Raw genomic sequence first — 13,720 nt, 5'->3', positions numbered from 1 at the left:
GTCTGTGATTTTATGAGCTGTTCGTCATTTTTAAAAACTTACGAAATTAACCGTTAAGGTACAGATGAACCCCCCAAAAACGTAAATAGCTTATATTACCCCAAATTAACATTAGTTTTGGTAAACTAATAATAGTTTAATCACGATATTTATAGTAGAACTGTTTAATGTGCAAATCAACAAGCCCAAAAAAAAAAAACAACTAACAATAATTTTGGTGAAAAGAGTACTGAAAAAATCATATTTAAGTAAAAAGACCATTATTTGGTCAAAAATGTAGTGTAAGTAAAGTAAAAGTATCTGTTTTAAGTCATACTGAAAATATGTGTAAAAAGTAGCCCTTTTTTAAACTACTCAAGAGTAGTGAGTATTACACTGTGACATGCTGATGCATTTATATGAAAAGTGTGCTTGTGTGTGTAAACGTAACATTCTGTAGTGCATTTAGTTATTGTGTAAGGCTATTTGGCTATTTTAATCCCAGCAGGTACAGGATGTCAACATGACATTAGATTGACGTTGTACCCCAATTATGTAGGACGTTGCATTATGTTTGGAAATGAAAATCGGGTTGATGTCAGAACTCAACATCAGGCCGATGTCAACGCTCAACATCAGACAGACGTTACATTTTGGTTACTTTCCAACACAACTTAAAAACAACAAAATATCAACGTCTAATGATGTTACAGCTTGACATTGTGTGGACGTTACCAAAATGACGGCACCTATCAGATGATGGATTTTGGTGAGAGGGGTCTGGCTGCAGACAAGGTGCAGTGCAATCTGGTCTGCATCCAATTCTTTTTAATGGGTTCACCTAACCCCACCGCTAACCCTACCCGTCACAGTGACGTCACTAGCTCCATTTGAGTGCATTGTGTCTGACATTGCATCGCTGAGTGATGCAGTCTCAGCTTGCATCATAAAGGCTGCATCCAGATACTATTGATTTTGGTTGCCATACGTGATGACCGACGTTGGATTTTGGTCACTTTCCAACGCAATCTAAAATCAACAAAATATCAGTGTCATTTCACATCATTGTTGGATACCAAAACAACATGATCCTTAGACGCTGGAGACCTAAATCTAATCTAATATTAATGTCTTATGATGTTGTGTATCTGCTGGGGTTAGTGACATGCATCTAAACAGTCTCTCGGTCATTGCGTGTAAAGATTTTAGACATCTTCTTGGACACTTTTAATGCTTCCAAACTGTTTGCTGCATTTATAAAGCACCCATGTCTTGAAATTGTTCAGTATGATGCGATTTACTATTCATGTGCGATTTGATTGAACAGGAATCGCAGGACGGATTTTTCTACCGAGTAGATCAAATAAAGTAGAGACTGCAGCTTGAAGAAAAAGAGAATAGTAAAAGAACCAATACTGCACTAGAAATGTAGTCAAGGGAAAGGAGAAGTATACTTTATAAAGTACAATTCTTGAGAAAAACTGCTTAATTACAGTCATTTGAGTATTTGTCATGTGTTACTTTACACCACTGGCCACGTGTCCAAAAAGATAATATAGTGGGCGATTGAAAAGTTATTATGGGCAGTCCAAAATCATGGTCAACCATTTGGTAGATCAGACTGTTAAAGGGTTAATAATAATTAAAGCAATAATAAAAGAAACAATAGGTAATATAATTTATAATAATAAGCTCTGTCCTGTAAAAAATAATGTGGTTAATAATAATAAATATTAGAGCCCCTTTACAGAGGGGATTTGATGAATTTCATCAGTCAGTAATTCAGAAAAAGTACTGTCAACAGCCAGAAAAAAAATAGATATATATTTTGGGGAACAAATTGTGTATAATTAGAGGCAAATAATGAATTATTGTGTCCTTGTAAAACTGTGTCTTTCCAAAAAAAAATCCTAAGATTCTTCAAAATATAGATGCATGACAAAAAAACCTTTATGAGAAAAAAAATCCTTTAAAATTGACTGTATTTGATCCAGATGTTTTATTTTCACTAGATTGAACAAAAGAAATCAACGAGCGCAAACTCTCCCTTCTGTCATTGACTGGCATTAATTTCTGACTTGGCTTGTGTCTCTGAGTATGTGTGTGTGCTGATGTTGTTCAGCTTTTGTGGTGTTGTGTAAGGGCCACATTGACATCAAAGTGTCTGCTATATATTCTCTCTGCAGTGAAGCACTCTTGTTTTCATGGTTCAGAGCATCTTTATGCTCGGCATTTACAACAGGATGTGGGCTGAGAAGACACTTGTGCTTCATATCTCAATCTTAAGCTAAAGGAAACTCTGTTCCACCAGAGTCTTCCTGTGTCGACTCCATACAGCTACACAATATTCAGCACATGCGTTTGTTTAACTGCATATTCACTCAGTAGTGGTGGGTTTTTAGAACTGATGGTTATGCATACTGCTATTCTGAGGTGTTGCAGATTTTAGTAAAAATAACAGATTTGTTTTATTTTTAGATTTTAGTTTTTGACATTTACCTAAACATCGTCCTCGAAAATGCTTTAGATTTTAGGATCACATAAGCAAAACAAAAATGAAATGATGTTTATTTATAATCCAGTGTGATTTGATTTTATTATCAGTAGTAATATGTAGCACTTTTTCATATCTATAATGTGTTTTTAAACTCTGTATACACGCATGTTTATATGTTTTTGCACCCTATAAATAAATACATTAAACCAAAAGTAAAATAATAAAAATATATAAAATAGGGTGAAATATTTTATCATATATAGTATAATATAATATAATATAATATAATATAATATAATATAATATAATATAATATAATATAAAAAGCAAAATAATATAATATAATATAATATAATATAATATAATATAAAAAGCAAAATAATATAATATAATATAATATATGTCAAAATGTCATTTAATAGTTGTTTTTTAATTCAGGGTAAATGCAGTTTTTAAAAATGTTTTATCCCACAAATAAATGCAACTATTAAATATTAGAGGTGCACGTGATACAACTACTGCAATAGTTTGTTTGGCGATACTGTATCCTTCCTTGAAATTCAATATCGATATTTTAAAAATGATATGATTTATAGCGGTTGTTTTGTTTGAAATCTAACAATACATCCTGATGCTAGACACCAGTATTCTTGATAGGTAGACGAGAGTGACTGAAAGGAAACGCTAGAATAGCTGCAAGCTGTTTTTTTTTCTCTCTTTTACCCACACTGCAAAAAGCATAGTGAAATGACATGCAATGTTAAAGACTCTGATTAATGAAAAGGATGACCTCATCATGCTCTGATTACATGAATATTTTGTTTTTTTCTGTGGCTTGGATCTAGGGCATATCGTCACCTTGGAATTAAAAGGTTCTGTCTGCGTTCTGAATGATTTTGAGATATTGAGCTTGAAAGTTTTTGCATTCCATAGCAAACAGTATGTGTGTAACATTTGTTTTTTAAAATAAAAAGTCTTAAAATTTAAACAACTTATAAAAAAAAAAACATCCCATAATGTAAGTCGTCATTTAATGAGAAAAAAGTCAACTCTATTTTGACAATAATGTCAGATAGAACCTTATAATTCAAATTTAGTTAAAGTAGTAATTTAGTATAATTTTTAACTAATTTTTTTATCTAAGCATGCTGGGTTCTAAACAATTGCTTAATTTTTTTCCCAACACAAGAAGATTAAGTCAACGTAAATAGTTTTTGCAAATTTAAATTAATTGAACATAAAACATTTAAGTTGTCTCCAAAAAAACTTTTTTAAACAAGGTGTTGGTTCAACTCATTGAATAAGTAGTTTGAAAATAAAAATTAAAAGTAATTTTTTGAGTGCGCTGTAGAAAATGCTGGATGCCACACAATCAATTTGTGTTGAGAAAACAGGAATGAAGTTAACTTATTAGTTTTGACAAATTTAAGGTAGATTGAACATAAAACAATTAAGTTGTCCCCCAAAAAAATGTTGTGTTGTGAGTTGTTTTTGCTGCTCATTTTAAATGTTTAAACAAACAGCAAACGTCATGTTTTGAGTGTGTTCAGTTTGTAATTAAATTCAAATGAAATTACTAATCTGAAATTAATAAATTAATATCTTAATATTTGATTTATATTAATAAAAAAATTCATTTATTTAAAATAAAAATCATTTATTTTAAAAATCTAACATTTACAATTTAAATTTTACGTCAATCTCTTACTGTAGATGGTTTCTCTCTCTCTCTCTCTCTCTCTCTCTCTCTCTCTCTCTCTCTCTCTCTCTCTCTCTCTCTCTCTCTCTCTCTCTCTCTCTCTCTCTCTCTCTCTGTTTATTTCCCCCGCCCCTGTTTCCTGCCTATATCATCAAGACACATTCAAATCTTCTATTTTGTGCTCTGGTTGGCTATGGGTTTATGGACAGTTGAATGAAGGTAAGTTATTTCTTCATTTTCGCAGATATTCTGATGTGTTTTTTAATTTTTCCATTTGCTCTTTCCATTTTCTTTTAACAGTTAACATTTAATCTATATTAAAATAATCTCTGTCAACCTGTTGTTCACAACCTTCCATTTTCCTTTGCAATCTGTACTGTAAATATTTTAGAAGCCTATCATCATGTGTGTGTGTGTGAAACATTAAGAAACAATCACACACAACGATGCTAATTATCCCTTCTTTAGGGATTTGATTCACTTTTGGCACAGAAAAAAGCTACAAGAAAATCTATTATTATTTGAGAGCAATCCACAGCAGCTGCTTTAACACAACTTGTGAATTGCTGTTAAGTGTCGTTAAGTGCTTTGAATGAAAAAAAGAAACATCACTGAGACTGGTGTGAATGAATAAGTAGTGTTAAGGCATATCAAGAGTTTCACAGATGAGTGACTTACATTTTTTCGTTTGCACTGCAATGATAATGTAAAAAAACCAAAGTGATTTCCTGCCAACTTTAAAAAAAATGAAAGCTGGCGTGCTTTACTTCCGTGCTTCTGCACTTTGGAGGCTTTCAAATGAAACAGTATATGGCGGGAGGGAGCTGGTGTTTGTGCGGCAAGAAAGCCACAGGTTGTCACAAACATGCTGAATAGTTTATTGAGCTAAATATAATGAAGTAAGTGTGTATTGTTGCATATTCTTTTGCTGCTGAATTCAGGTTATTATTATTTTTTAATCATTATTTAATATTATTTTTTGTTCCTTTATCGTATTCAAATTCAGCTTGATATATAATTTGAATAATTGTGTAATTCAGATTCAAAAAATCTAGAGCAATTGATGATTGCATTTTAATTTCATTAATTTTAATGATTGTTTTATAATTATACAGTAAAACTATGAAATTGTGATGCAATATTATGACCATAAAATATGTTATTTTTCTTTTTTTTTTATTATTGAAATGGGTTTGTAAATGCTCTTTTTTTATGCTGTAGATTATTCTGATTTAGTGTTCAGTTTTTATCGGTTATTACTGCTGCTGCCCGTCTATTAATAGTTGTTTAAAATTATTATTTTTTCTTAATATTTGACGAAATAAATTAAATAAAAATCTATAGTGAGCTGATTTTTACTTGCAGTATTTATAAAAAGCACTTCCTTTATATGCAGTTTTTTTTTACTTTGTATGCAGAAATGCTCATGTTTATTATTAGATTTGAAAGTAATTTTAACGGCTTTCATTTTTTTGCAATATAGTTTTTTCAATTATTCAGGCTTTTTAGTAAAACAAAAAGTTCAAAATAACATGTTTTGTAACAAATACTTTATTTTTTTACTATGAATTTTGGATCTATTTAATGCTTTTTTGTTACCAAATAAAGATTAATGACTTATTTATCTTATTTGTTTTTATATAAGAGTTTCACTTACCCCAGATTTCAGCAATGGAATAATGACTCCTGAAAATGATACTTTTTTTATCACAGAAAAAAAATGACATTTAAAATTAAATTTAAATTGTAAAAAAAAAATTAAACGTTTCTTTATTTTTACTTTAATTTTCATCAAATATATATTTTTTAGTACTTGATGAAAATAAAAAAAGCACTTTCATCACAAAATTAAAATAAATTGCCTGACAGCAAGAAGGTCACTGGTTCGAGTCCCAGCTGCATCGGTCAGTTGGCATTTCTGTGTGGAGTTTGCATGTTCTCCCCGTGTTGGCATGGGTGCTTCGGTTTCCCCCTCAGTCCAAAGACATGCGCTATGGGTGACTTGGATAAGCTGAATTGACCATGTACAGTTTTCCATCACATAAAAAAACAATATTTTTTATTATATTTAAAGAGTAGTAATCTTTTAAAATATTGCTGTTTTTTTTATTGTCATCAAATGAAAATGTAAGTAAACTAAATTTGACGAAAATACGAGAAGCACCTTCAAAACATTTAAACTCAAATTTATTTAAAATGTAAACTTTTTCATCACTTAAATGTCATTTATATTATGTGTAAATAGTATTTTAAAGTATGGCTGTATTTTTATTGCAATATTCATCAAATACATGTTTTAATTCGAGATGGAAATAAGAGAAGTACTTTCAAAAACATTTCAACTCTGACTTATCTCAAACTTCGGACATACAGACATTTACTCAAAAAAATTAAGTTTGCTCTTTGTTTAAACCAGGGGTTTTCAACCAAATCAGCAGGATGCCCTTTTGGATCTTTCACTTACTTTGAAGACTTTAAACTTTACATGGACATCAGTAATATAGTTATTTACCTTAATCTGAATAAGACAATAAGGTGTTTATGTGGTGTTTTTTGAATGTTGTGTCACCAGGTTATCCACGTTTCCTGCAGTCTCATGTGATTTTAAGTGTTTGAACTTAAATTTCTAGACTTTAACTGCAGTTCGGCCGTTTCACTTTCACTCATGAAAATTTCATTCATGCCCCCGTGACAAATACTGGGGTATTAGAAGGCGAGTATGAAGTAAGGACTGGTAGAAGTGTGCTGTTTTCGTGAAATTTAATACCGCACACTGAATGGAATCGCAATGTGTGTCTTCACTCCTTTACTGACTGCCGTGTGTGTAGATCTTGTTGCAAAATGTGGCAAAAAGTCCTACATGACGGTAATAGTTTGATTGCGGTGTTTACTTCAATAATGCCACTAATATATGCAAGTGAAATTGGACAAACTTGGTGGGGTGTGTGTCCTAAAAGGTTGAAAACCCCTGGTCTAAACTACTTTCTTAAAACGAGCTGAAACAACACAACACAAAAAGTATAAGTTAACTTAAATCCTCCATTTTGTCCCAAAAAAAATTGTTTATGTGGAACTGTTTATTTTTTACAGTGTTTATTTAACAAACTCTACATTTCCTTCCATAGTCATGGCGTCAGGAACGGTTGACAGCACTCCAACTGTCCTTGCCCTCCTCTTCATATGGGTCATCCTTGTTCTGGCTCTGGTTTACTTTTACAGAAAACTAAACACAGAAACGAACGGCCAATACACCGTCCAGCGGATGGTGTTTGCCCCCGGCGGCCTGCGGGACCAGCTGAGACAAGGAGTCGGCGTCGTGGAAAACAGATTTGACGTCCATATTTGGCCTCAACCCCGTGAAGATGAAGAGAACATCAGAGACAAAGATGAAGATGACGAAAATGATCAAGACAAACAAAACGACACCTGCACGGAGGAGCGAGAGCAGGAAAACCAGGAGGATAAAGATGAGGATTCCTCAAGCGATTATTCCAGCGTTGACCTGAGGGAAAGAGCAAAGATGCAGAAGGCTGGAAACAAGAATGAAGAGAAAGAAGACGAGGAGGAGAAACCGAAGGAGGAGGTGGAGAAAAAAGAAGAGGAGGTGGAGGATGATAAAGCAGAAGATGTGAAGAAAGAGGAGAAAGTGGGATTGCTTGTTGATCTCAAGCCATTCACAGGCAGCGCCATTTGGTCTGAGGAGAGTAAAGAGAAAAAAGAGGGAAATGACTTTACGGCTTTATGAAGCACAGAGACGTTGCTTGAATTTAAAAAAGGTGGGAAATCAAGGGACTTTATCAAATGGGTTACACAATGCTCTTGTTGTTTTTTGTATTTTTTTTATTTGAGCTAGTTTAACCCTGTAAAGCCTGATGTGGAAAAATCGTGCAAAAAAATTGGCACACACTTTACAACAAGGTTTAATGTGTTTCTACCTTAGAAAGCAAAAAAGATGCTTAGCATTTAGCAATAAAAGGTCATTTTAATTTTAACAACTTTTGACTAATAGAGTAATGGAGTTTATAGTAACTGATTTCTTTTATCTTTGTCTTGATGACAGTAAATAATATTTGACTAGATATTTTTCAAGACACTTCTATACAGCAAATGCGACATTTAAAGGCTTAACTAAGTTAATTAGGTTAACTGGGCAGGTTAGGGTAATTAGGCAAGTTATTGTATAATGGTGATTTGTTCTGTAGAATATCGAAAAAAATGTATAGCTTAAAGGGGCTAATAATTTTGACATTAAAATGGCTTTTAAAAAATTAAAAACTGCTTTTATTGTAGTCTAAATAAAACAAATAAGACTTTCTCCAGAAGAATAAATATTATCAGACATACTGTGAAAATTTCCTTGCTCTGTTAAACATAATTTAGGAAATATATTAAAAAATCAAAGGGGGGCTAAAGATTTTTTATTATTTAATTTAAATATATATATATTTTTTTCTTTTTTTTCCTCAAAGTTAACAAAAATTCCAATAATACAGAATAACACCATAAAATAAAACATTCACACATAGTATGTAAAAATAAATAAATAAACACAATAATAATAGTAAATAAAAAAGGATGAGATACAGTATAAACCAATCAAAAAGCTATTTTATCCAATCATGTGGTGCTATTTGCGTATAATCCAAAAAATAGATACCCTGATAACCCCTTCCTCTAAAAAAATATGTGGTCTTTTCCAAGAGTACTAAGTTGCAAACTTCTGAGAACAACAGCCCAATTGCTACCTCCATGTAGATTGTATAACAATTATCAGTATCAGCTTCAAGGTGCTGTGAAGTACTTTGAAATGTGTATTTATCTTCGATTTTGATCTTAACTGAAACATGAAGCCAGGGTGGTACATAGAGTAGCTCCTCCCCTTTTAATACAGTCAATGGGGTTTTGTTTTTATGACAGCTCTGCCGAGTTGTTGAACTCAAGCGCATCAAATGAAAAGCAAATGAGTAGCGTCTTAAAGGGGGTGGGGCATGTCAGATACAAGAGAGCATTTGATTGGTCAAGATTTGATGAGAAACTGAAGTATGAGGGGATTCATTTAGGCGGAAGTGACAAACTGCAAGCGTTGGATGTTTATATCAGGTTTATATCCTTAAATGTGAATTTTATTACTGTATTGGAGCACACTAGCTTATATCCTAATGACTAACATTAAGTTATATGACTTTAATAGCACAATTTTACTGGAAATTTGAATTTGTATTATTTCCAAATAAACATACTTCTGGATCCAATCAATTATTTGGATACATGATATAATCTTGCGCACTGAATAAAATAAAATAATTAAATGATATTTTTAAAGGTCTGTTTTTAATTATCAGATTTGATGTACAGGCTGTTTTGTAAGACATTAATATGGAGCCCATAACTGAGGTAAAACGTTGGTTTTATCTACAAATAAAGATTACGTTCTGATCGTTATTACAGCGTAGCATAAAATGTAATATCAGTTGTCAGTTTATATCTCCTAATAATGCTTAGTCTGATCATTTTTAACATGGAATACAATAGAATGATACATAAATACAATAAAATGCAACATAAACAGTACAATATAATAATAAAAATGTTCCCCTAAAGCCTAATGTATCATATTTGATTGTTACATTCAGTTTTTTTCTAATGAAGAATGAATAATCAAGACAAACTAAGTTGCTTCAGTCAAGTAAACTTTGCTAACAATAAAAAAGTCACATTATTTCACAGTTAAAAGACCCACAAATTATACTAAAAAGTATTTTACTTGCTGGGTTTCTTATTAAGTTTTTATTAAGATCATGCTTTTCATAGCAGGTTTTTTGTAGAATATGTGCAGGCTTTACAGGGTTAATTTTCTGTAAAGTGGCTCCACACCGCTGCTGTTGTTAGTTTGATCCACTTCCTGTTGTTTTTCTGCAAATGCTGACTGTGTGAACAAAGTACATTTGAAACTTTTGTAACCTTTTTAGAAGATGTAAATATATATTTTTTTGCAATAAAAATGTTTTTTGTGTGTGTCAGAAAATGGGCCGTGTTTTAATTAATATTGCAGGAGTCATAGATGGGTGATTTGTCAAGATCATGTTGGACTATTAGAACACAATGTGTAATGTTAGGACACTGAACCAGCAATCTTTCTGAGGCTACACCCATGAACCACATCTCTTATCACGGTTGGTTATTCTGAAATAGGTTTCATGTCTTGGGTCTTGTGTAAAGATGAGGATGATAAGAAATGCAAACTGAAGCACTTTTTCGTGTAAACAAAAATTGTGTGAAGAGGTCAAACAAAAAGTCAACTATAACTGTTTGGTACTGTGGTGAAAGCTCAAATTTTGCTAAATCAAAGTTGGTACTTGTTATTAAGCTTTATGGCTTTGATTTGATCACAGTTTCGGAAGAAATCAATTGATTTTATCATTTGGTCATTTGATTTTTATCATGTCATCTGATCACCATAGCAATAGACTTTCTGGTGTTTTTGAAGAAAGACCAAATATAACCGTCTGGTGTTGGTTGGCTGACAAAAAAAACTTGCACGAAATATCATAGCATTGTTATTGATAAAATAAAGATTTATTTATTTTACACTTCAGCAATAAGTAAGAATAAACTTGATAGTCCGCTATATTCTAACCAAACCTAAGTCTGTGTTTTAAAGTGTTACAGAATTAGTTTACTATAGTTACATTGGACTTTTTTGACCCCAAATAAAACATTGCAGTAGCCAAAAGTATCCACTAAAATATTTAACCTTAATTTCACGGTAAATTACTGGCTAATAATTTCATTACTTTCACATTAATATACTGTATGTGAATTAACAGCAAATTACTGTGAGGTAGTTCACAGTAATTTACTGTGATTTTGCTATATTGAATTACTGTGAAATTAGAGCCATTTAGTGTAACTTCACAGTAGATAGTAAAGTCCAAATAGGTGATTTCACAGTATTATCTTGTAGAATAACTTTATTTTACTGGGAAACCTCGGCTACTCATTCTGACATTTACCCTGACTTTGAAATAATTTTGGGTGTTTAACAGTGTTTGGTTTTATAAATCAATTACTTTTGTTCCAGTTTATTACATTTTGGCTAAAAATTGGCATTAAATATGATTTTATATTTCCATGTTAACCTTAAAAAATAAATTAAAGGTGCAGTGCACCCAAAAATGAAAATTTCCAATGACATTCAAGTCGTTTCAAAACAGGATGATTTTATTTTAAGTTATATTTGAAGAAATCAAATTGTTTTGGGGGCAGCAATAACATTCTGTTATTTCTAAGTGTAAAAAAGTGCCAATAGCATAAAAGTTCATTTGTATCAATGACTATTGAATGAAATAAAAAGAGCTTGAATTCCTACGACCAGTATGCAAAAGATGTAGCCCTTTTTACAGTAATTTGCTGTAATCATGCAATCTGCCTTAATTTTACAATAAAATTATGAATACAACATATTACTGTGAATTTTTACAGTTAAATACTCTGAAGAGATACTAATGTAATTTAATGTGAAAAATTACAGTAACTTGTTGTAAAAAATCTGTACATTTTTTACAGTGTATTGTACGGGTCAAAATATTTTTTTTTATGCCAAAAATCATTAGAATGTCAAGTAAATAAGTACATATTTTGTACATTTTCAAACATATAAAAACGTTGATTAGTAATGTGCTTATAACTTAATTTGGTCAACTTTTCTCAGTTGTACAATTTTCTAAGTATTTTGATTTGTTTGAACCCTCAGATTACAGATTTTCACACAGATTTATCTTGGCCAAATGTTGTCCTGTTATATAAGAGTAAAAATAAATTAAAAACTTATTTATACATCTTTCAGATAATGCACAAATCTCAATTTTCAAAATTGACAAGAACACACAAAACTGGTTTAGTAGTCTGGGGTCATGTTTCATTTCCTGTTTGCTTTTAAAAATAGGTTTCTACTGTCATCATAAAACTTTAAATGATTGAATAAATGAATTATTCAACAATAGTACATTGGGCAACGCAGTGGTGCAGTAGGTAGTGCTGTCGCCCCACAGCAAGAAGGTCGCTGGTTTGAGCCTCGGCTGAGTCAGTAGGCGTTTCTGTGTGGAGTTTGCATGTTCTCCCTGTTCGCGTGGGTTTCCTCTGGGTGCTCTGGTTTCCCCCACAGTCCAAAGACATGCAGTGCAGGTTAATTGGGTAGGCTAAATTGTCCGTAGTGTATAAGTGTGTATGGATGTTACCCAGAGATGGGTTGCAGCTGGAAGGACATCGGCTGCGTAAAACCTATGCTGGATAAGTTGACGGTTCATTCCGCTGTGGTGACATCAGAATAATAAAGGGACTAAGCCAAGAAGAAAATGAATGAATGATAAGTACATTGATTTCTCCCAGATAAACAAAGTGAGCAGCACCAGAAGGTTATAAACAGTGTTGAAGAAAGTTACTTTTGTAGTAATTCATTAAAATACCAAGTTACTCTCCAAAAACAAAACTACTTGCATTATTTAGTTATGTCTTATGGTAAGTAATGTGTTATGTTACTTTTGAGTTACTTTTGCCGTACTTTTTCTTACCTGGCTTGTTCTCTTTTAGAACTTGCAGGGGACTTATTTTTTTAAATAGAGGAGATTTGCACTTAACAGCACACTATACAACCTTTATTTACCTTAAAAAACAAACAAACATTTAAAAAATATGTGGGATAAAGTTATCTTTGGAGAACATTCTGACTACAGAGCTTTAGATTAATAAAGCAGAGCAGAGATTAATAAAAATTATAATGCGACTATTTTTGTACTTTTTGTCTTATTCATTTATTTTCTTGTCGGCTTAGTCCTTTATTAATCTGGGATTGCGTCAGCGGAATGAACCACCAACTTACCTAGCATATGTTTTACACAGCAGATACCCTTTCAGCTGCAACCCATCCCTGGGAAACACCCATACACTCATTCACACACATACACGACATACAATTTGCCCAATTCACCTGTACCTCATGTCTTTCCTCCGGAGCACCCGGAGGAAACCCACGTGAACACGGGGAGAATATGCAAACTCCATACAGAATTGCCAACTGACCCAGCCGAGGCTTCTTTTTGTCTTATTAAAAAGTAAAATCATTGTACATTCAGAAAATCTTTCGTTCCTTCCATGTGTTCAAAATAATATTTCCATTGCAGAAATGTAAGGCTCTGCCATCTTCCTTTCTGTCTGTTCCTGCATTCTCTCATCGCGTGTGGGATTCAACACTGTAGTTTCAATTCAGCAATTTATTTTTTAAAAGCAAATTAACTTATCTAAAAAGTAACTTGCATTACATTTTTTTTTAAAAATGACTCAAATATTATTACTTAATTTTTAAAAGTAATACGTTACTTTACTCGTTACTTAGAAAAGTATATTAGTAACTTACGTAACTCGCGTTACTAATGCATTACCCCCAACTCTGGTGGTTACCCCTGTCAACATAACTTTAAAATATTAAATAAACATATTATTTTACAATAATACGTACATTAATTTCTCTAAAATAAACAGAATAAAGA

The 13,720-nt window shown here is 32.1% G+C and overlaps 1 protein-coding gene across 1 annotated transcript in view; it reads left to right on the top strand.

Annotated features, from left to right (window-relative positions):
- Positions 1-13,720, top strand: part of dtx4a (deltex 4, E3 ubiquitin ligase a) — a 57,084-nt gene that overhangs the window by 141 nt on the left and 43,223 nt on the right. The gene's annotated exons all lie outside the window — the stretch shown is intronic.

This window comes from Danio rerio, chromosome 7, assembly GCF_049306965.1.
Source record: "Danio rerio strain Tuebingen ecotype United States chromosome 7, GRCz12tu, whole genome shotgun sequence".
Taxonomy (NCBI): domain Eukaryota; kingdom Metazoa; phylum Chordata; class Actinopteri; order Cypriniformes; family Danionidae; genus Danio; species Danio rerio.
This window is presented reverse-complemented; position numbering and strand designations above follow the sequence as displayed.